This window comes from Cervus elaphus, chromosome 33 (assembly GCF_910594005.1).
Source record: "Cervus elaphus chromosome 33, mCerEla1.1, whole genome shotgun sequence".
NCBI classification, from domain to species: Eukaryota; Metazoa; Chordata; class Mammalia; order Artiodactyla; family Cervidae; genus Cervus; species Cervus elaphus.
The window spans coordinates 13181004-13206115 of NC_057847.1; the positions used below are offsets into that span (position 1 = coordinate 13181004).

The 25112-nt window shown below is 37.2% G+C and overlaps 1 protein-coding gene across 4 annotated transcripts in view; it reads left to right on the forward strand.

Annotated features, from left to right (window-relative positions):
- CALCRL (calcitonin receptor like receptor) overlaps positions 1-25112 on the forward strand; it is a 130591-nt gene that overhangs the window by 44808 nt on the left and 60671 nt on the right. Inside the window, exons 1-2 of one of the 4 annotated variants that reach the window (XM_043894110.1) lie at positions 14816-14912; positions 19817-19944. The exons of 2 other annotated variants lie outside the window; for them this stretch is intronic. The gene's annotated coding sequence lies outside the window, so the exon portion shown is untranslated. Of the gene's footprint in view, positions 1-14815; positions 14913-19816; positions 19945-25112 lie in introns of those variants that run through there. One more of the 4 variants, XM_043894109.1, reaches the window with a different exon arrangement.

Consider the following 25112-nt stretch of genomic DNA (forward strand, 5'->3'; position numbering starts at 1 on the left):
ATCTGGATGAATGGGGGAAGTACAAAAAGAATATACATATTTCTCACATTGTTTTGTTTTAAAAACCGAAACACCTACAGTTAGTAATTGAACCCGGATCTCCTGCATTGCAGGCAGATTCTTTACCATCTGAGTCACAAGGATCTTTGTGCATAGGTTGCCATTTAAATGCCATTTTAAACCAAGATTCACATGTGCACTTTGAGTTTAGACATTATTTAGTCAATTATGATAAAATTAAATTTATTATGAAAGAAAAATTATGTTTTTTAGTATCCTATAGATTTAGCTGCTAATAATTGTGATCTCTTTTAGTGCAAAGTAGATTTTAAATTAATTCATTATGACATGCTGCTGCCTATATTAACATGTGAGCAATGAGTTTAAAATGTGGTCCTCTACTTATAACTTTAATTTTTAAGTTACTTTTATATTTAGGAGGGCTTCCCTGATAGCTCAGTTGCCTGCAATGCAAGAGACCCCGGTTTGATTCCTGGGTTGGGAAGATCCACTGGAGAAGGGATAGGCTACTGACTCCAGTAGGCTTGGGTTTCCCTTGTGGCTCAGCTGGTAAAGAATCCCCCTGCAATAAGGGAGACCTGGGTTCAACCTGGGTTAGATCCCTGGGTTTGGAAGATCTCCTGGAGAAGGAAAATGCTACCCACTCCAGTATTCTCACCTGGAGAATTCCATGGACTGACAGTCCGTGGGATCACAAAGAGTAGGACACAACTGAGTGACTTTCACTGTATATTTAGGGATGAAATATTATTGACTGACATTGAGGAATTCAAATACCTCCTAGTATAACAATATGCTAATTAACCTCAGGCAACTACACTTATGCAACTTTCCAGACTTGTGACCCTAATAAAACATGGTAGAAAAGAGAACTCTCTTCCCATAAATGAAATCTTGCATAAATAAAATGTTTGCTATGTTGATGTCCCTGTTTAGATATGGTGCTTTCCATTTCTCTTACTATGTGAAAATTAATGATATTCAATGTTAAAATATATCATAATAATAAGTCACATTTTTTGAGCACACACTAATATGTCAGTAATATATCATAATAATAAGTCACATTTTTTGAGTACACACTAAAATGTCAGTAAATGTTAGCTTGCTACATACTAACACATCAGCCCTAAACAGGATATAATTATTCACATTTTATGTAAGATATCAAAGTTAGAGGGAAAAAATGATTTGCATAGATGCATAGTGTCAGTTTACATCAGAGCTCAAAAAAATACATCATCAATCTGTGACCAAGTCTATAATAAGAGTCTTTTTCACTTTCCCCAGGACATAAATTTGAGAAATCGAATCTGGTTTGCCTTCTCTGGTATTTTGTATCTTGTGTGTTCATGCTTAGTTGCTCATTGTATCCTATTCTTTGTGATCACATGGAAAGTAGCCCTCGAGGCTCCTCTGTCTATGGAATTTTACTGGCAAGAATACTGGAGTGGGTTGCCATTTCCTACTCCAGGTGATCTTTCTGAGTCCAAGGACAGAACTCATGTCTCTTGCATCTCCTGCATTGGCAGGCAGATTCTTTACCATTGTGCTACCTGGGAAGCTCATTTTATTAATATATCTATTGAGACATAAATCACAGCTTTTTGTGTCAACTCAGGCGCTGTAAACATAAAAGTTTTACCTTTGACAAAGATTATTTTAAGGTCAAGAAAAAGAAATACAAGAAGGTAAAGTGGTTGTCTGAGGAGGCCTTACAAATAGCTGAGAAAAGAAGAGAAGTAAAAGACAAGGGAGAAAGGGAAAGATATACCCAACTGAATGCAGAGTTGCAGAAAATAGCAAGAAGAGATAACAAAACCTTCTTAGGTGAACAAAACAAACAAACAGAGGAAAACAATAGAATGGGAAAGACTAGAAATCTCTTAAAAAAAAATAGAGATATCAAGGGAATATTTAATGAAAGGATGGGCATGATAAAGTACAGAAATGGTAAGGACCTAGCAGAAGCACAGGGGACTAAGAAAAGGTGGCAAGACTACAGAGAAGAATTACACAGAAAGTCCTAATGACATGGATAATCACAATAGTGTGATTACTCACCTAGAGCCAAATATCCCAGCGTGTGAAAGCAAGTGGGCCTTAGGAACACAGCTAGTGGAGGTGATGGAGTTCCAGTTGAGCTATTTCAAATCTTAAAATATGATGTTGTTAAAGTCTGCCCTCAATATGTCAGCAAATTTGGAAAACTCAGCTATGGCCACAAGACTGGAAAGGTCAGTTTTCATTCCAGTCTTATAGAAGGGCAATGCCAAAGAATGTCTAAACTACTGTACAATTGTACTCATTTCATATGCTAGCAAAGTTATTCTCAAAATCCTTCAAACCTGGCTTCAACACTACTTGAACCAAGAACATCCAGACTTACAAGCTGGACTTAGAAAAGGCATAAGAACCAGAGATCAAGTTGCCAACACTCATTGGATATTAAAGAAAGCAAGGGAATTTCAGAAAAATATCTACTTCTGTTTCATTGACTTTGCTAAAGCATTTGAATATATGGATCACAAAAACCTGTGGAAAATTGTTAAAGAGATGGGAATACCAGACCACTTACCTGCCTCCTGAGAAACCTGTATGCAGATCATGAAGCATGTAACAACAGACTGGTTATAAATTTGGAAAGGAGTACAGTTGTATATTGTCACCCTGCTTATTTAGCTTATATGCAGAGTACATCATGTGAAATGTCAGACTGGGTGAATCACAAGCTGGAATCAAGACTGCCAGGAGAAAAATCAATAACCATCTTCAGATATGTAGATGACAACACCGTAATGGCAGAAAGTGAAGAGGAATTATAGAGCCTCTTGATGAGGGTGAAAAAGGAGAGTGAAAACACTGACCTAAAACTCAACATTCAAAAAACGAGGATCATGGCATTTGGTCCCACCATATCATGGCAAATATATGGGGAAAATTTTGGAACAGTGACAGACTTTAATGTGACAGACCATAATGAAGGCTGAGTGCTGAAGAACTGATACTTTCAAACTGTGGTAGTGGAGAAGACTCCTGAGAGTCCCTTGAACACAAAGAGATTAAAGCAGTCAGTTCTAAAGCAATCATCCCTGAATATTCATTGGAAGGACTGATGTTGAAGCTGAGGCTCCAATATTTTGGCCACCTGAGCCTGGTATACTATACTCGATGGGATGGGAAACAGTTGGGCACAACTTAGGGACTGAACAACAACAATTATTAATACTTAGGAGAGTTTTTCTTCCTGTAAGGAAGAATAATTTTCATTATATGCTGAAAATTCAGTTTGCTCCAAACTGTTCTCTTCGTATGTGAATAACAATGTCTTAAATAATATTATAGTCCTATAACATTCTCTTGGTTTCCTCACATTGGAGGGGGAGAAAATATTTAACTGATAAAAAGCATGATATAAAAACTATGCTAGAGCAGCCATCAGCTAAATAGCAATTACCCTAAAAGTTTTAAGATACTCAGGCTTACAGTAATCATATATAATAGCATACAATGTCAAGGAAAACAAAATGAATGTTTTAGTTCAGTTCAGTCTCTCAGTCATGTCCTACTCTTTGTGACCCCATGGGCCTGCAGGACACCAGGCCTCCCTGTCTATCACCAACCAACTCCCGGAGTTTACTCAAACTCACGTCCATCGAGTCAGTAATGCCATGCAACCATCTCATCCTCTGTTGTCCCCTCCTCCTCCCCCCTTCAATCTTTCCCAGCATCAGGGTATTTTCCAATGAGTCAGCTCTTCGCATCAGGTGGCCGAAGTATTGGAGTTTCAGCTTCAACATCAGTCCTTCCAGTGAACACCCAGGACTGATCTCCTTTAGGATGGACTGGTTGGATCTCCTTGCAGTTCAAGGGACTCTCAAAAGTCTTCTCCAACACCACAGTTCAAAAGCATCAATTCTTCTGTGCTCAGCTTCCTTTATAATCCAACTCTCACCTCCATACCTGACTACTGGAAATACCATAGCCTTAAATAGATGGACCTTTGTTGCCAAAGTAACGTCTCTGCTTTTTAATATGCTCTCTAGGTTGGTCATAACTTTTCTTCCAAGGAGCAAGCATCTTTTAATTTCATGGCTGCAGTCACCATCTGAAGTGATTTTGGAGCCCCCAAAAATACAGTCTGTCACTGTTTCCATTGTTTCTCCATCTATTAGCCATGAAGTGATGGGACCAGATGCCATGATCTTCGTTTTCTGAATGTTGAGTTTCAAGCCAACTTTTTCACTCTCCTCTTTCACTTTCATCAAGAGGCTCTTTATTTCTTCTTTGCTTTCTGCCATAAGGGTGGTGTCATCTGCATATCTGAGGTTATTGATATTTCTCCTGGCAATCTTGATTCCAGCTTGTGTTTTCTCCTGCCCAGCGTTTCTCATGATGTACTCTGCATATAAGTTAAATACGCAGGGTGACAATATACAGCCTTGACGTACTCCTTTCCTGATTTGGGACCAGTCTATTGTTCCATGTCCAGTTCTAACTGTTGCTTCCTGACCTGCATACAGATTTCTCAAGAGGCAGGTCAGGTGGTTTGATATTCCTATCTCTTGAAGAATTTTCCAGTTTGTTGTGATCCACACAGTCAGAGGGTTTGGCAGAGTCAGTAAAGCGGAAGTAGATGTTTTTCTGGAATTCTCTCTGGCTTTTTGGATGATCCAATGGATGTTGGCAATTTGATCTCTGGTTTCTCCACCTTTCTAAATCCCCAGCTTAAATGTCTGGAAGTTCACAGTTCACATATTCCTGAGGCCTGGCTTGGATCATTTTGAGCATTACTTTACTAGAGTGTGAGATGAGTGCGATTGTGCGGTAGTTTGAGCATTCTTTGGCATTGCCTTTCTTTGAGAATAGAATGAAAACTGACATCTTCCGGATCTGTGGCCACTGCTGAGTTTTCCAAATTTGCTGACATATTGAGTGCAGCACTTTCACAGCATCATCTTTTAGGATATGAAATAGCTCAATTGGGATTCCATCACCTCCATTACCTTTGTTTGTAGGGATGCTTCCTAAGGCCCACTTAACTTCACATTCCAGGATGTCTGGCTCTAGGTGAGCGTGAAGATCTTTTTTGTATAGTTCTTCTGTGTATTCTTGCCACCTCCTCTTAATATCTTCTGCTTCTGTTAGGTCCCTACCATTTCTGTCCTTTATTGTGCTCATCTTTGCATGAAATGTTCCCTTGGTGTCTTTAATTTTCTTGAGCTCTTAGTCTTTCCCATTCTATTGTTTTCCTCTCTTTCTTTGCACTGATCACTGAGAAAGGCTTCCTTATTTATCTTTGCTATTCTTTGGAACTCTGCATTCAAATGGGTGTATCTTTCCTTTTCTCCTTTGTTTCTCTTCTTTCCACAGCTGTTTGTAAGTCCTCCTCAGGCAACCATTTTGCCTTTTTGCATTGCTTTTTCTTGGGGATGGTCTTGATCATTGCCTCCTGTACAGTGTTAGAAACCTCCACCCATAGATCTTCAGGCACTCTATCAGATCTAATCCCTTGAATCTATTTGTCACTTCTACTGTATAGTCATAATGGATTTGATTTAGGTCATATCTGAATGGTCTAGTGTTTTTCCCTACTTTCTTCACTTTAAGTCTGAATTTGGCAATAAAGAGTTAAAGATCTGAGCCCCAGGCAGCTCCCGTCTTGTTTTTGCTGACTGTGTAGAGCTTCTCCATCTTTGGCTGCAAAGAATATAATCAATCTGATTTTGGTATTGACCATCTGGTGATGTCCATGTGTAGAGTCTTCTCTCGTGTTGTTGGAAGAGGGTGTTTGCTATGACCAGTGCGTTCTCTTGGCAGAACTCTATTAGCCTTTGCCCTGCTTCATTCTGTACTCCAAGGCCAAACTTCTTTAAATTTCAAATTCTATTTAAAAGTCAAAATTCTGAGAGGTAAAGATTGTGCCTATTTGATATCCTTGCTTTTCTCTCAGTCTTTAAAAAAATATTTTTGCACTTGTTCCTTCCACTATTTGAAATATTTTCTCTCTCTTCTCATTCTCTCTCTGACAGACGCTTAGATCACAATATCTCCTTTATTGTTCCTGAGGAAAATCCTGACACTGCTAAGATTTTTTTCCTAAATCAAAACAAATAAGTTTGAAAAGCTGATCCAATGGAGGAAAAGGCAGAAGAAAAAAAAAAAGACTTCGGTGTTGTAAACATTTTCCCAGAGATCAAGGCTATTATCCATCATTATTTGATAAACAGAGTCAATTAAGAGCATTCACATGTAAAACGTCCCTTCACAAAGAGCTCACAGTATTGCTACAGTCCTGGGAGAAAACTGGGAGGAGACAAAAAAGAAGAAAGGAAAAGACTTTAGACCTCTAACCAAGAGGAATGGGAAACATGCTCTGTGTCCTGAATTAATTTATTTGCGCTTTCTTGAAAAAGTAATTGCTAGTTAATTTTTAGGAAAAAACAAGTTCTACATTTCCATAAAATGTTGTTTAATTATGAACTACGCAGAGCATGAAGGAGGAGAGAAAAGAGTAAAAATGTTAAAGAAAAACCTGCATTTGTAAATCTTATTTTTTTCTTGGTCACACTCTTGTTTAGCTGTCACTGGAGTAGTATAATCATTTCACTCGACTCTACAATGATTAAATTATTATTATTTTTTTTAATAAAATATTCTTGGTAGCTTTTCTGAGATGGGAGGATTTGTATATGAATTACAATAAAATTGAAAATCTGTTCTGGATTATAACAAAAGAAAAAAAAAAAAAACTGCAGAAGGGAGGTTTAAAATTTTTATTTGTACAGAACAGTGACCCCAATGCAAGATTATACTGAATTCATTGATTTACGTTATTTAATAGGTGTTTAGGCTTCCATATCATCCTACCTTATAAAAAGAAAGATATAGTATGTAATGTAATTTTATGCATATCACATGGACATCTTTGAGTTTTATTCCTAGACTGTTTATGTCTCAATTGTTTTAAATGAACTTTAATGTATACTGTCATGCTTCTGAAAAGTGTCACCTTATGTATTAAGGCATTGGGAAGAGAAAAAAGTTCACTGAAGTTTTTTAGTGAGTATTTAAAAATGTACTCACTGTAGATATTTACAGCTAAAAATAAAAATCTAAAAATAAATTTTCTACGTATATATATAAATATATTAAAATAGTATCAAATCTCAAATTGCATTATTTTGCAAACTGTAATATTTTGTTGTATGTTTATAAAAAACTACTAAGGAAAATTTTCCTTTAGTTTAGCTTTCAATTCTTAATGAATTTGCAGTAATACAGCATTCAGTTCAGTTCAGTTCAGTCACTCAGTCGTCTCCGACTCTCTGTGACCCCATGAATCGCAGCACACCAGGCCTCCCTGTCCATCACCAACTCCCGGAGTTTACCCAAACTCATGTCCATTTAGTTGGTGATGCCATCCAGCCATCTCATCCTCTGTTGTCCCCTTTTCCTCCTGCCCCCAATCCCTCCCAGCATCAGGGTCTTTTCCAATGAGTCAACTCTTCGCATGAGGTGGCCAAAGTACTGGAGTTTCAGCTTCAGCATCAGTCCTTCCAATGAACACCCAGGACTGATCTCCTTTAGGATGGACTGGTGGATCTCCTTGCAGTCCAAAACTCTCAAGACTCTTCTCCAACACCACAGTTCAAAAGCATCGATTTTTCGGCGCTCAGCTTTCTTCACAGTCCAACTCTCTCATCCATACATGACCACTGCACTAGATGGACCTTTGTTGGCAAAGTAATGTCTCTGCTTTTTAATATGCTACCTAGGTTGGTCATAACTTTCCTTTCAAGGAGTAAATGTCTTTTATTTTAATGGCTGCAACCACCATCTGAAGTGATTTTTTAGCCCAAAAAATAAAGTCTGACACTTTTTCCACTGTTTCCCTATTTCCCATGAAGTAATGGGACCAGATGCCATGACCATAGTTTTCTGAATGTTGAGCTTTAAACCAACATTTTCACTCTCCTCTTTCACTTTCATCAAGAGGCTTTTTAGTTCCTCTTCATTTTCTGCCGTAAGGGTGGTGTCATCTGCATATTTGAAGTTATAGATATTTCTCCTGACAATCTTGATTCCAGCTTGTGCGTCTTCCAGCCCAGCATTTCTCATGATGCACTCTGCATGTAAGTTAAATAAGCAGGGTGACAATATACAGCCTTGACGTACTCCTTTTCCTATTTGGAACCAGTGTGTTGTTCCATGTCCAGTTCTAACTGTTGCTTCCTGACCTGCATATGGGTTTCTCAAGAGGCAGGTCAGATGGTCTGGTATTCCCATGTCTTTCAGAATTTTCCACAGTTTATTGTGATCCACACAGTCAAAGGCTTTGGCATGGTCAATAAAGCAGAAATAGATGTTTTTCTGAAGCTCTCTTGCTTTTTTGATGATCCATAAGATGTTGGCAATTTGATCTCTGGTTCCTCTGCCTTTTCTGAAGCCAGCTTGAACATCTGGAAATTCACGGTTCATGTATTGCTGAAGCTTGACTTGGGAGAATTTTGAGCATTACTTTACTAGAGTGTGAGATGAATGCAATTGTGCAGTAGTTTGAGCCTTCTTTGGCATTGCCTTTCTTTGGCATTGGAGTGAAAACTGACCTTTCCCGTCCTGTGACCACTGCTGAGTTTTCCAAATTTGCTGGCATTTTGAGAGCAGCACTTTCACAGCATCATCTTTCAGGATTTGAAATAGCTCATTTGGAATTCCATCACCTCCACTACCTTTGTTCATAGTGATGCTTTCTAAGGCCCACTTGACTTCACATTCCAAGGTGTCTGGCTCTAGGTTAGAGATCACACCATCGTGATTATCTGGGTCATGAAGATCTTTTTTGTACAGTTCTTCTGTGTATTCTTCCACCTCTTCTTAATATCTTCTGCTTCTGTTAGGTCCATACCATTTCTGTCCTTTATGGAACCCATCTTCGCATGAAATGTTCCCTTGGTAGCTTAATTTTCTTGAAGAGATCTCTAATCTTTCCCATTCTGTTGTTTTCCTCTATTTCTTTGCATTGATCGCTAAGGAAAGCTTTCTTATCTCTCCTTGCTATTCTTTGAAGCTCTGCATTCAAATGTAATATCTTTCCTTTTCTCCTTTTCTTTTCGCTTCCCTTCTTTTCCACAGCTATTTGTAAGGCCTCCTCAGACAGCCATTTTGCTTTTTTGCATTTCTTTTCCACAGGGATGGTCTTGATCCCTCTCTCCTGTACAGTGTCATGAACCTCTGTCCATATTTCATCAGGCACTCTGTCTATCAGATCTAGTCCCTTAAATCTATTTCTCACTTCCACTGTTTAATCATAAGGTATTATAAAAACTATAGTATTTCCCTTCAGAAAAACAGAATTAAACAAAAAGTACCTAAAAATCTAGTCTAATACTCCTACTCTACAGATTAAAAAACAACAACAACTGAGACTACCAAAGATAAATGATTTTGTTCAAAATATATGGAGCTTGTTTAGTGACAGAAGCCAAGACAACATGTAGAGGTGAAAATCCTAGTACAGTGCACAAGAAACTTTAGGTCACATCTCTTGTTGCTAGAGTCAGCCTAGACTCCTTTTCCTCTGTGATCCCCAGGTTGACCAAACTTAAAACCCTGCATTTATTCAGCACTCGACTCAAAGCTATTGAAATGCTTTAAATGAAATATTTTGCAACACACACTTAATGCTAAAGAAAACTTTAATATGAAGTAGGATATATGCTCAAACTACTACACAATTGCACTCATCTCACACATTAGTAAAGTAATGCTCAAAAGTCTCCAAGCCAGGCTTCAGCAGTACATGAACCATGAACTTCCAAATGTTCAGGCTGGATTTAAAAAAGGCAGAGGAACCAGAGATCAAATTGCCAACATCCAATGGATCATCAAAAAAGCAATAGAGTTCCAGAAAAACATCTATTTCAGCTTTACTGACTGTGCCAAAGCCTTTGACTGTGTGGATCACAATAAACTGTGGAAAATTCTGAAAGACATGGGAATACTAGACCACCTGACATGCCTCTTGAGAAATCTGTATGCAGGTCAGGAAGCAACAGTTAGAACTGGACATGGAACAACAAACTGGTTCCAAATAGGAAAAGGAATATGTCAAGGTTATATATTGTCACCCTGCTTGTTTAACTTATATGCAGAGTACATCATGAGAAACGCTCGGCTGGAGGAAGCACAAGCTGGAATCAGGATTGCCGGAAGAAATATCTATAACCTCAGATATGCAGAAGACACCACCCTTATGGCAGAAATTGAAGAAGAACTAAAGAGTCTCTTGACGAAAGTGAAAGAGGAGAGTGGAAAAGTTGGCTTAAAACTCAACGTTCAGAAAACTAAGATCATGGCATCCGGTCCCATCACTTCGTGGCAAATAGATGGGAAAACAGTGGAAATTTGGCTGAATTTATATTTTGGAGCTTCAAAAATCATTGCTGATGGTGACTGTAGCCAAGAAATTAAAAGACGCTTACCCCTTGAAAGGGAAGTTATTAAAAAGCAGAGACATTATTTTGCCAACAAAGTTCCATCTAGTCAAGGCTATGGTTTTTCCAGCAGTCATGTATGGATGTGAGAGTTGGACCATAAAGAAAGCTGAGTGCCAAAGAATTCATGCTCTTGAACTGTGATGTTGAAGACTCTTGAGAGTCCCTTGGACTACAAGGAGATCCAACCAGTCCATCCTAAAGAAGATCAGTCCTGGGTGTTCACTGGAAGGACTGATGTTGAAGCTGAAACTCCAATACTTTGGCCACCTCACGTGAAGATCTGACTCATTGGAAAAGACCCTGATGCTTGGAAAGATTTTAGGCGGGAGGAGACAGGGAAGACAGAGGATGAGATTGTTGCATGATATCACTGACTCAATGGACATGAATTTAAGTAAACTCTGGGAGTTGGTGATGGACAGGGAGGCCTGGCGTGCTGCAGTCCATGGGTTCGCAAAGTGTCAGACATGACTGAGTGACTGAACTGAACTGAGCATATATTTATATCTAACTGTATGTGTCTCAGACTTTGGTTTATGCCCAGTGATTTCTCAATCTTTTATTTTTACATTTAGATTTTTGTCTCTTAGCATATAAAAGTCAGCATGCATTTCTAGGATTAACAGAAAAAATATACTACTAGCCTTTTGAATATGCACTATCTTAGAATTAAAAGAAAGAGTTCACTTTAAAATTTTCACCACTTGCCCATTTTGATTGCCATATTATCACCCACCAATTTTTTTTTAATGTTTTTTCATGAATATGAGAGAAAACATTTTTGGACTTGTTGAAGTTCTTTATTTGAAAAATGAATGAGACAAACTGTTTTAACTAGTCTTATACTCTTCCTATATACACTTGAACTTTGCTGTGATCAGACTTTATAGATCATGAAAAAGATGTTAATCATTATCATTAGACATATTTGTGATGCATATTATTTCATTTTTTTATTCATTTGAGAAATGGTAAAGATTGTTACACCCCAGGCAACATCCTGGGGACCCAAGGGTTAGTAAAGCAGGGCCCTCAAATGCCTCAAATAGCACTCACATTTGGTGGGAGAAAGTAAGAAAACAGACTGAATTAAGTCTAATGTGAGAGTGTGCTGTAAGAGGGTGTGGCCTCTCCAGGGTGGGAACATTAGGGACACAAGTCATTCAAGAGGGTTTCTTCAGGATGAGAGAGCCAAAGTTAAACCCTGAAAATACAGTAATTAGATCCTTCATAAAACATCATTAGCATTATTGCACAAAACAGTTTTATTTTATTTTTTTTTGTTCCCCGAGAATTCTGCTTTTCTTATATCCGCTGACTAAAAGATTTTCCAGTTGGATAGTTAATGTGTGTATTTAATGATGTGAATTCCATCACCCCTTCCTTGTGTAGGAAATAAAATGGAAATCCTGTCCTTCTGTCTTCCAGTTTTGGCTTGCTCCTTCTCTGTCTCTCTCCCTCTCCTTCTTTCTCTCTTTCTTATGTAAGATCACACATATACACACACACAGACCAAACCACATCTTTCTTCAAAAGTTATTAGTTGCTTATTTTAAGTACCAAACACAGGATAAGCAATGATTACTTTTTTGAAAAAAAAATTTTTTAACTGGACGAAAATTGCTTTACAATGTTGTATTGGTTTCTGCCATACAACATGAATCAGCCATTGTTGCTGTTCAGTCATGAATCAGTCATAATTACAGATAAATCCCCTCTTCCTTGAGCCTCCTCCCCACCCCCACACCCCACTAGTTCATGACAGAGCACCAGGCTGGGCTCCCTGTGTTAAAGAGCAACTTCCACATGATAGTTAATATATGTCAACGCTACTTTCTCCATTCACCCCACCCTATCCCTCCCCTGCAGTCTCTGCGAGTTCATTCTCTACACCTGCGTTTCCATTCCTTCCCTGTAAATAGGTTCATCAGTACAATTTTTCCAGATTCCGTATGTGTGTGTTGATATACCGTATTTGTTTTTCTCTGACTTACTTCACTCTGTATAATAGGCTCTAGGTTCATCCACTTCACTGCAGTTGATTCAAATGTGTTCCTTTTTATGGTAGAGTAATATTCCATTATATATATGTACCACATATTCTTTATTCATCTGTCCATGGACATATAGGTTGCTTCCCTGTCCTGGCTACTGTATATGGTGCTGCAGTGAACACTGGGGTACATGGGTCTTTTAAATTGTGGTTTTCTCAAGGTATATGTCCAGTAGTGGGATTGCTGGGTCATATGGTAGATTTGGGCTTCCCTGGTGGCTCAGATGGTAAAGAATCCTCCTGCAATGCAAGAGACCTAAGTTCGATCCCTGGGTTGGGAAGATCCCCTGGAGAAGGGAAAGGCTACCCACTCCAGTATTCTGGCCTGGAGAATTCCATGGACTATATAGTCCATGGGGTCGCAAAGAGTCGGACACAACTGAGCAACTTTCACTTTCACATGTCTTCTTTGAAGAAATGCCTGTTTAGGCCTTCTGCCCATTTTTTGTTTTTTGGTTTTGTTTTTGTTTTTTTTGATTGAGCTGCTTGTTTTTCTGATATTGAGCTGTATGAGCTGCTTATATATTTTAGAGACTAATCTTTTGTCAGTTGCTTCATTTGGAATTATTTTCTGCCATTCTGAGGGTTTTCTTCTCATTTTGCTTATTGTTTCTTTTGCTTTGCAAAAGCTTTTAAGTTTAATTAGGTCCCATTTGTTTATTTTTGTTTTTATTTCCACTGCACTAGGAGGTGGGTCATAGAGACCTTGCTGTGAATTATGTCAAAGAATGTACTGTCTACATTTAACTCTAAGAACTTTATGGTTTCTGGCCTTACATTTATGTCTTTAATCCACTTTGAGTTTATTTTGTGTATGATGAAAGTGCTCTAATTTCATTCTTTTATGTGTAGCTGTCCAGTTTTACCAGCACCACTTACTGAAGAGGCTGTCTTTTCTCCATTCTATATTCTTGCCTCTTATGTCAAACATAAGGTGCCCATAGGTGTTTGGATTCATCTCTGGGCTTTCTATTTTGTCCCACTGGTCTATATTTCTGTTTTGTGCCAGTACTGTACTGTCTTGATGACTATAGCTTTGTAGTATAATTTGAAGTCAGAAATGTTTATTCCTCCAGATCCATTAAGCAATGATTCCTTTAAGAGACCATGAAGTGAAGTGAAGTGAAGTGAAGTGAAGTCGCTCAGTCGTGCCCGACTATTTGGGACCCTGTGGACTGTAGCCTAGCAGGCTCCTCTGTCCATGGGATTTTCCAGGCAAGAGTACTGGAGTGGGTTGCCATTTACACACAAACAAGCAGACTAACAAAGAGTGTTAGCTTCCCCAGTACTTCCTCTTTTTTTCTCCTCTTTTTTCTTATCAGTAGCACCCACCATTATACAAAGGTGGAATCCCCATAAGATTTTTCTTCACAATAAAGATATTAAACAGAAAATTTCAGTTTGAACTGTGAATGGAATATTCTAAACATCTTCATTAGTCAATGAATTTATTTCCAAGTTTTAAGTACATATAAGTTGCAAGAAATACTGAGCTAAATCAAGCAATTACATGTAATTTTCATAAAATATTTTTTTTTGTTTTTTTTTGTTTTTCTCATTAAGATTTTAATTAGGTGTAAATGAAAATTCTCATTTAAAAAATTAAAGAAAAGTTTCCATTTATTTTTTTAGAATAAAGATTTAGTGCACAAATACAGCCCAAAGCCAACAAAAAATAGCTTTGCCCTGTCATGTCCCTAAGAAAGCACTGCAGTTACTCAGAATAGGCCAAAGGGGGGGGGGGGGGGGGGAACGGGGAAGCATTAAGAGCTAAATCCAAATATATGCAATTTTACAGAACAACAAATTATTTTTAGCTTAAAATTATTTTAGATGATGAAATATTACATTTATTGTTTCTTTGCCACAAATAAACATATCAACATTTTTCTTTTCTTTTCTTTTTCTGTTTTGGCTGGGGATGGTCTTGAGGTTGTCCAGAATTAAGTTTTGACAATAAGAAGGAAATGATAAAGTCCAGCTACTTACAGCCCCATATTCATACTATTTTATATTAAAAGGGAACATTATGTTTTAAAACAAAAATAGTATGACTCAATTAATAAATAATAAATTATTAATTTATTTTGTGTTTATATGTCTGTATTAAATTTTATTTGTTTTTAACCACGAAATAAGCTTAATGAAGAACTGCTGCATTTTTTTTCTCCTTCAGCTATTTACATATTATATCTTTGTGCCATTCTGTCTTCACCTAGTAACTCCCTGCTATTTCCAGATAATATACCTGACACCTGCAGTTTTACTTTTTCTTAAATCAAGGAATTAAGAAAATCAAAAACAACAATTGATAATGCAGATGCAGAAATCTTCATAGGGTATGTATTTGTGACAAAGTAAAAAAGATTTTATCTCCTTAATAATATTGTCCTGGGAATCTAAAGAAGAGACTTGAGTGCTGGTGTTTATTAGTTTCTCAGAAAAAGTCCTGATGTATATATTTCATACACATATTTTCATATATGCATGCATACATGCATGCTGTCGCTTCAGTCTTGGCCAACTCTTTGCCACCCTATGGACCATAGCCCGCCAGTCTCGTCTGTCCATGGGATTCTCCACGCAAGAATACTGGAGTGGGTTGTCATGCTATGCCCTCCTCCATGGATTCTTCCTGACCTAGGGATTGAACCAGCATCTTCTGTGGCTCCTGCATTAGCAGTTGGATTCTTTACTGCTGAGCCACTAGGGAAGCCCCCCAAAGCCCCCTAAAATAGCCTGGGGGCTCAGCAGTAAAGATTATACCTGCAATTCAGAAGACTCAAATTTGATCCCCAGGTCAGGAAGATCCCCTGGAGGAGGAAATGGCAACCCACTTCAGTCTTCCTGCCTGAAAAATCTCATGAAGAGAGAAGACTGGTGGGCTACAGTCCGTGGGGTCATGAAAGAGTCGGACACAAATTAGCGACTAAACAAAAACAACAATATTTTTGTGTATATACATGAAATGGCACCTCCTAACAGAGCAAGAGTTAGCAGTGTTATATAGAGAGCAAAGCGGTAGTTTTCATAAGACATAAGTGATTTTGGATACAGTATTCATTATCACTTTCTTTTGACCATGTTAAATCCCATAACTTTGATGACCAATAATCTCCACCTTTACAATAAGTGGAGAGAGTTGGCACTGTTAAATAATCACGTATAATTTTACCCCAAATTGCAAGTCTTGTCATTGGGGTCAATTAAAGCAAACCTTGGCATTCTCTTCTGCTGCAAGGGAGAAGAGAGACCACTACTTTCATAGTACTTATCGCTTCCCAGATAGCAATAGGTGATTATGTGGCTTATTACATTTAACCATCACAAGTATACTTAAGATAGAAATGTCATGCTCACCTGAGAACTACAGAAACCCAGGTAAAGGCTGCAGATTTAGTTTCTGCCTGCATTTCCAGTTTGTAAATACTACAGCTGATATCTCAAATCAGAACCCATTGATGCAAAAACCTGTGCTTTCTGCCCTGTATTTGCTTTCTACCATTTTCCTGTCTTTTTTTTTTTCTCCCCAAATCCCCTACTGTTAGTTTTAAAAAGTTGTTATCTGCTGTCCAAAGCAGCATAATCTTCAGATAGATGCATTGACTCCTGTCCCAGAAAGCTGCATATGAGTTTTCTAGACATAACCTCCAACAAATTGGCCCTTCAAGCTATGTTTATCTTTTATTTACTTTCCTCTTATTCCTTCTCCTCTTCCTCCTAGTTCTCTTCCCCTCCTCCTTACTGTTATTTTTTTTTTTTTTCCTTTTCTGAGATTGCTATTTTTATTACTGTTTACAAAGACTTTTGCTGGGGAAATACTTATCTCTGGAAAGACAGACACCCATAGCACAACAATCTGAGCTGCAGTTTGACAGACGTGCCCCAGCAATGCATGGGATTCTTTTGAAGTGACCAAGATAGATTTCAGGATATTATGATTCTTTTCTTTTCCTCCAAAAGAAAAAAAAGAAAGACCAAAATACTGGGTACCTAAAGAACCATTTCATATGATTAATTTATTTTCTTTAGATTATTTTAACTTTACAAAACATTTATTTTCTGTAGTGATTTTTTTCTCTTATTTGTAAGAAATTCCTACTTCAGTGGACAGATTTTTCACTTGATTTAAAATTATGACTTTTTTTTTGGTAAATTGTCTCTTCTGTTGTTTCTTCAGGGTATTTTGCATTTTCATGAAAATGCACTGTCTAAAGATTCAGTGAGAAGAGGGATAGTCAGGTTAGAAAAATGCTTTACTGATGTTGTTAAGACCTATTACACCACGTAAAGCATGACAGGGCATTTTTTTTTTTTTTTCTTTAACACATCCTGATCCAGTTAAGGTTAAGATTCAGAAAAAGTGCTTGGCACAACAATTTAGCAGGAAAGAAAGCTATTTTAAAAGTCTTTTGGGAACATGTTTGTGGAACAGGAAAAAACATACAATTGAGTTGATAATAGCACTCCGTAAAGGTTAGACTCGCTGAAAGGGACTTGCCATCATTTTTCACAGGGAACGTGTTGTTCTTAAGCGCCGTTCTCACTTAAGCATGGCTTAATTCTGCAAGGAGCTTCTTCCTGTGCAACTTCTCTTGCACTGGAAAATCTATTTTTAAATTACATCCCAGATTTAGTCACAGGACTAAATAATTAAAAATAAGTTGTTTGGTATGTGCAACATTACAGCAGTAGTAGAGAGCATCATGGGACAGGGTGCCTAGGAAACGTCTCAAGTCACATATCCAGGTTTCCCCCCACTGATTCACTAATGAACCTCAAGTTCCTGCAGGCCAGCACCTTTACCCTACTCACACAAGTCTTGCTCTTTTAGGAACCTATGCCTGGACTCTAGAATGCTCTACCTATACTGTCTATTAACACACAGTTTTCCTTTTGAAGGAAGGACTGTCTAAAATTCCACTAGTGTTTGAAATGTGCTCTAATTCAAACATATATATCTCTTAGAGTACACTGTCTATTCTCTTCCCATTATAGACAGCTTTTCTGGACAAAATGGTACCTTCTGCAGTTCTACTGGGAGAAGGAAATGGCAACCCACTCCAGTAGTCTTGCCTAGAGAATCCTGTGGATGGCGGAGGCTGGTGGGCCGCTGTCCATAGGGCCGCACAGAGTCGGACACGACTGAAGCGACTTAGCATGCATGCATGCATTGGAGAATGAAATGGCAACCCACCCCAGTGTTCTTGCCTGGAGAATCCCAGGGACGGAGGAGCCTGGTGGGCTGCCGTCTATAGGGCCGCACAGAGTCGGACACGACTGAAGCGACTTAGCAGCAGCAGCAGCAGCAGTTCTTCTATTATATGATGATGGGTGTGAACATTTTATTTCAAGGCCCTTCCTTACTAATTATCAGAATTATGTAGATGCCTTAGGGAAGCTCACTGAGTCAAGACTCAACCCAGTCACTGCTCAGGGCAAGAGTGCTGCCTTCCATCGCCAGCAATTAGCGTGGGCACAGAGATGAAAATCTCTAGCTTACAGCATTAAATCAAAACTCTTCAACGTGACAGAAGATACCATCTTTAATTTGCATCCCTGTCTTTCAAGAAGGTCTTACCTCTTATATGCTTGCATCTGTTTAGTACGTGACACTTTCAAATTACTGAATTAAAAAAAAAAAAAAAAAAAGAATGTTTGGCCATGCCACGCAGCGTGCAGGATCTTAGTTCTTTAAGCAGGGATGGAATCCATGCTCCCTCCAGTGAAAGGGAAGAGTCTTAACCCCTGGGCTACCAAGGAAGTCCATCAAATTACAGATTTACTGAAACTCTACTTAGGTGTCATACTGTGTATGTTTCTCCCTCAGCACATGCATGTACGTGCACACACACACTTTCCCATGTAAAATGCACCATTCTCTGATCAAACACTAAAAATTTTTTTTTGACTTCTATACACTTTTATACACTTTATTGGGCTTCCCAGGTGGTGCAGTGGTAAATAATCCATCTGTTAATGAAGGAGATACAGGAGACACGAGTTCGATTCCTGAGTTGGGAAGATCCCCTGGAGCAGGAAATGGCAACCCATTCCAGTATTCTTGCCTGGAAAATTCCATGGACAAAGGAGCCTGGCAAGCTACAGTCCATGGAGTTGCAAAGAGACTGACAGGACTGAGCCACTGAGCATGCACACACACTTTATTAACGACATTTGTACATCTTTTTCCCCTATAAAATTTTTTACTATCTCAAGATAAAAAATTAAAGCATTTCTGAATCTCTAGTACTTGGCATAAGTTTTGAAATATATATTTCAAACAAAGAAGTTTTGTATTTAAATAAATGTTTGAATGAATGAATGAATGAGTATACTAAAAATATTAAGATGTAGTTATGTTTAATGGTTGTGAGAAAAAGAAATTTGTAATGGTACAAATTTCAGTAGTATCAACATTCTGTTTGATATTCTAGAAAAGTAATGAAAAAATTGAGTTAATTTAAATAAAGCATGCATTTACCTGGGATACACACCATTGATTTTTCTCTTTCCTTCCCTATTTGCTGCCTCTTTCTTATTTCCTTCCTTTCCTTCCTTCTTTCCTTTCACATTTTTTTAACCTATTAATAACTTCATGAAAGGGAAATATTTGTGATATAAGAATTTTAACCAGGGTTTATTTCCAGGAATGAACTATAGTTCAATAATTTTTCTTTTTTTTTCTTGCTAATTCTTCTGTATACTGTTTCTTTTTTGTTATAGCTTAGAATAACACAATTAAAACATGCCACAAATGGGATAAAAAATCTGCATTTTTGTATATAAATTATCAGTTTTTCACTCCTATAAGAAAATGAAAATGTCATGGGATTCTCTATTAATCTCCAGCTCTCAGCTGATTATCTCTGCTTGGCTTCACTTTTAAAACAGGTTTTCTCCATATGATAGAAAGTATGTATGACTGCATGCATGCATGCTCAGTCATGTCCGATTCTGGCGACCCCACAGATTGTAGCCCGCCAGGCTCCTCTGACCATGGGATTTCCCTGGCAAGAATACTGGAGGAATTTCCTTTGCCAAGAAGGATGTATGAGGACAGCCCAATAGCAATGTACTATTTGCCTTGCAACTCCAGCAGAAAATCTTCCCAGATAACACTAAAATAAATGTCCCAGGGAGAGTTTTGATGGTATAGCTTAGACCACATTTCCATGCCTAAATCAACCTAAATCAGATGACTGTGTTAATCTAACCTCTTTTCAATCACTTCCCACCTCAGCAGGGCAGCCTCACTTCAATCACAGTGAATAGATTTTCCAGCGGAAAGAGAGGGTCATTTTACCAGGGGAAAAAAAAAATATGCTGGACTGACCATATCAATAGAGTTCCTATGCTTCCTACATACTAGTAAGTACTGTATGCATGTTTGATTTGAGAGAAATTGAAAACATCAAAAAACAAAAATACCATAACATTTATGATGGACTACTATATTAATTTAAATTAAAATTTCAGTAGAATTACATATTTTCTGATTTTATTGTCTGAGGAAGAAAACGCGTTTTCGCATAGAACTTGACTCCTGACTTCATGTAGAAGTAGGTATAAAGCTTGTAATCCAAAGAGCTGGAAAGATGTGTTCTGTTTCTATGCTCTTGGACAAGCAATTCTTTCCATATCAAATCTCCTGGCGCAAAGTGTCCCATCAAGTACAAAGCATTTTTTTAGGTTCCCTCCCACCTTTTACTAATTGGGCTGATATTTGGCCATTTGCCTCTTTCAAATAAAAAGAAGGTGACCAAAATCATCGGAAATGGCTAATTATACCCACAATGGGAAAATAATTCCTGTGAGTAAGTACTTCAGAGTGTAAAATGAAGTCCAAAATTTAATCACAATATTATCTTTCTTTAATGGTTATTCAGCTATTCAACTTGGAATGTTCATTAGATAAGCAAGTAAGCATAGAGTCAATGATTTTCTTTTTGGTTCCAATACATTGTTAGTAAAGGTTGTTATAATTAACATAAAATTAAAGTCAAATCTGAGAGGTTTTATATCTTGTTTTTAATTGGATTAACTTGTTATATGCTTTACAACATGACTGATTATAGTGTGTACAGAAGATTTGCTAGAGCAGTATTAGGAAATATGCAGTTATTTATTAACTAGGAAATATCTGGGAATAGACTTATCACTCACTTAATTTGATATTTTCATAACTGACTTAAATGACAGAATAGAAACATTTCTGTATAATATAAAAAGTCAAGATGCTTATGACAATCATCTTGAAATATAAGATTAATTTTCACCATTAATGCTATTAAAATTGTGGCAAATAAAGCTATAATAGCTTAAACAAAATAACTTAAACACATATTTCAAAAATTTTAATGTAATATAATTATGATAAAAACAGCTAACACTTATTGAGTTGTAAAATGTTTATGTATATTATCTGATTTTATTTTCACAATAGCTTTCTGGTTTAAAACTATTTTGCAAATGAGAAAACAATTCTTATTGAAGTTGTTTAACTTGCAAGTGTGAGGCTGAGTTGGGTTTTAAAATCACAAAGTTTTAACTCATATTTGTGGCCAGCATAACTACTGCCTCTGCTTGTAACTGGTATCACACAGTGTTCCTCGATTATACTAATTATAAATATCAGTCGGGTGTTACTTTATTTCAGTCACTCTCTGGAAAAAGGAAAACTGTATCATTAGCCAATGGGACAATATTTACAATATATGTTTTCTTAGCATTTGGAGTTTAATAGTTATTATTAAAGTAAGTGTTAGACAATCAGTTGTGTCCGTCTCTTCAAAACTACTTTCTGGAGGTTTTTATGAGAGTTTTTATTGCCTTTTTAAATAGTAGATGTGCTTTTATATGCTAAGTAATGCATGAGATTTTGATGAATTAAATGTAATAATCTTTCTTACTTTTTCATTAATTAACTTGTCGAATACATTGTTGAATCATTCCTTAACATGTGCTGTAATTTCTGGCACCCTATGATTTTTAAATTTTTACCTAGGTCATTTTCTGTTAAGTGAAAAAAGAGATAAAAACCCAATGTAGCCAAATTTCAGAAATTGTTGGTTTCCAGTATTAGAAGCATTAAGGCTATTCCAATGATGATGGTAATAAGTTTAGCTTGGCCTAGATGAACTGATCAGGTTCCATTCTGAGAAGTCTGGCAAGAGGGCTTATGAAGTATGTTTGCTTTTCTAATTTCAATTTTCTGCAATGCAGAAGAAAGAACTAGACTTTTTTGTAAACGGCCTTTCAAAAGTAATAGTGGCTCTCAAAAAGAGGCAGTATATAAAGAAGTCAAATCAAGATGTGATTTTTGTATTTATTTTTGGCCTAGATATATTTTCCCTGAATTCTCATATAACAAAAGAAAAAGCATTTAGCCAAGTGGTCCACTTTCCACTGCCTTAGATTCAAACTCACTCTTTTTGGATAACTGGTAGTAGGAGACCTGGGAAAAGTCTTCCTGAGCCAGGAAAAACAGTGTCAGGAATGACTTTGATTCAAGAATATTTTGGACTTGGGTTGCTTTCAACAAAACTGTTCCTACATTAACTATCTTTTAAGATATAAATTTTGAACTTTTATTCAATATTTATCATATCCTACTCCTTTGTTTTATAAATGAGACACCTGCAAAGGTGTGTAACTCACTCTGACTCATTGACTGACAGTGTACTGACAGGCCCAGCCTTGGCTTCCTGTCTTAAATGTTGTGAAATCATTCCTTTTTAGAACCTCATGAATGTCTCTTATGGACTGTGTATATAAACACTGAACTAAGTCTCTAAAATCAGTGTAAAATTACTGCTCTCAAACTTGATGAATATTTGCATTGACAGCACAAATCTTATGTTCACTTCTGTCTCCCGATACAACTAGGTGAGAGTAACTGCTCAATAAATAGGGTAAGATGAGAAACTGAATTTCTAGAGGCATTTCATCATCTAAGTTGCATTTTAAAGTGCTTGAGTGAGACAATACATATTCTTTTTATTTTGGTACCTTAGCAGAATGGCAAGTCTGAATTGTCAAGCCATTTACCAATGTAAGTTAAAAAAAAAAAAATCACAATATTTTAAAATAATGTATGTTAATACATAATAAAAGCTATATATGACAAACCAACAGCAAACATTATCCTCAATGGTGAAAAATTGAAAGCATTTCCCCTAAAATCAGGAACAAGACAAGGGTGCCCACTCTCACCACTACTATTCAACATAGTTTTGGAAGTTTTGGCCACAGCAATCAGAGCAGAAAAAGAAGTAAAAGGAATCCAGATGGGAAAAGAAGAAGTGAAACTCTCACTGTTTGCAGATGACATGATCCTCTACATAGAAAACCCTAAAGACTCTACCAGAAAATTACTAGAGCTAATCAACGAATATAGTAAAGTTGCAGGATATAAAATTAACGCACAGAAATCCCTTGCATTCCTATACACTAACAATGAGAAAACAGAAAGAGAAATTAAGGAAACAATACCATTCACCATTGCAACAAAAAGAATAAAATACTTAGGAGTATATCTACCTAAAGAAACAAAAGACCTATACATAGAAAACTATAAAACACTGATGAAAGAAATCAAAGAGGACACAAACAGATGGAGAAACATACCGTGTTCATGGATTGGAAGAATCAATATTGTCAAAATGGCTATACTACCCAAAGCAATCTATAGATTCAATGCAATCCCTATTAAGGTACCAACAGTATTTTTCACAGAACTAGAACAAATAATTTCACAATTTGTATGGAAATACAAAAAACCTCGAATAGCCAAAGTAATCTTGAGAAAGAAGAATGGAACTGGAGGAATCAACCTGCCTGACTTCAGAATATACTACAAAGCCACAGTCATCAAGACAGTATGGTACTGGCACAAAGACAGAAATATAGATCAATGGAACAGAATAGAAAGCCCAGAGATAAATCCACAAACCTATGGACACCTTATCTTTGACAAAGGAGGCAAGGATATACAATGGAAAAAAGACAACCTCTTTAACAAGTGGTGCTGGGAAAACTGGTCAACCACTTGTAAAAGAATGAAACTAGAACACTTTCTAACACCATACACAAAAATAAACTCAAAATGGATCAAAGATATAAATGTAAGACCAGAAACTATAAAACTCCTAGAGGAGAACATAAGCAAAACACTCTCCGACATAAACCACAGCAAGATCCTCTATGACCCACCTCCCAGAATATTGGAAATAAAAGCAAAAATAAACAAATGGGACCTCATGAAACTTAAAATCTTTTGCACAACAAAGGAAACTATAAGCAAGGTGAAAAGACAGCCCTCAGATTGGGAGAAAATAATAGCAAACCAAGCAACAGACAAAGGATTAATCTCAAAAATATACAAGCAACTCTTGAAGCTCAATTCCAGAATAATAAATGACCCAATCAAAAAGTGGGCCAAAGAACTAAACAGACATTTCTCCAAAGAAGACATACAGATGGCTAACAAACACATGAAAAGATGCTCAACATCACTCATTATTAGAGAAATGCAAATCAAAACCACAATGAGGTACCATTACACGCCAGTCAGGATGGCTGCTATCCAAAAGTCTACAAGCAATAAATGCTGGAGACTGTTGGTGGGAACGCAAACTAGTACAGCCACTATGGAGAACAGTATGGAGATCCCTTAAAAAACTGGAAATAGAACTGCCATATGACCCAGCAATCCCACTTCTGGGCATACACACCGAAGAAACCAGATCCGAAAGAGACACATGCACCCCAATGTTCATCGCAGCACTGTTTATAATAGCCAGGACGTGGAAGCAACCTAGATGCCCATCAGCAGATGAATGGATAAGGAAGCTGTGGTACATATACACCATGGAATATTACTCAGCCATTAAAAAGAATTCATTTCAGTCAGTTCTAATGAGATGGATGAAACTGGAGCCCATTATACAGAGTGAAGTAAGCCAGAAAGATAAAGAACATTACAGCATACTAACACATATATATGGAATTTAGAAAGATGGTAATGATAACCCTATATGCAAAACAGAAAAAGAGACACAGATGTACAGAACAGACTTTTGGACTCTGTGAGAGAAGGTGAGGGTGGGATGTTTCGAGAGAACAGCATCGAAACATGTATATTATCTATAGTGAAACAGATCACCAGCCAAGGTTGGATGCATGAGACAAGTGCTCAGGCCTGGTGCACTGGGAAGACCCAGAGGGATTGGGTAGAGAGGGAGGTGGGAGGGGGGATCGGGATGGGGAATACGTGTAACTCCATGGCTGATTCATGTCAATGTATGACAAAACCCACTACAATGTTGTAAAGTAATTAGCCTCCAACTAATAAAAATAAATGAAAAAAAAAAAGTAAAAAAAAAAAGAAATGGCAAAGTTAAATGACTAAATCTAACTATTGATGTTACTCTCAAAATATATCTTACCCCTTGCCTTCTCTGTTTCATTAAATAGAGACCCCATTCTTTGTTGCCCAAGTTAAAAAAAAAAAAAAGTATGTTAAAAAAAAACATTTC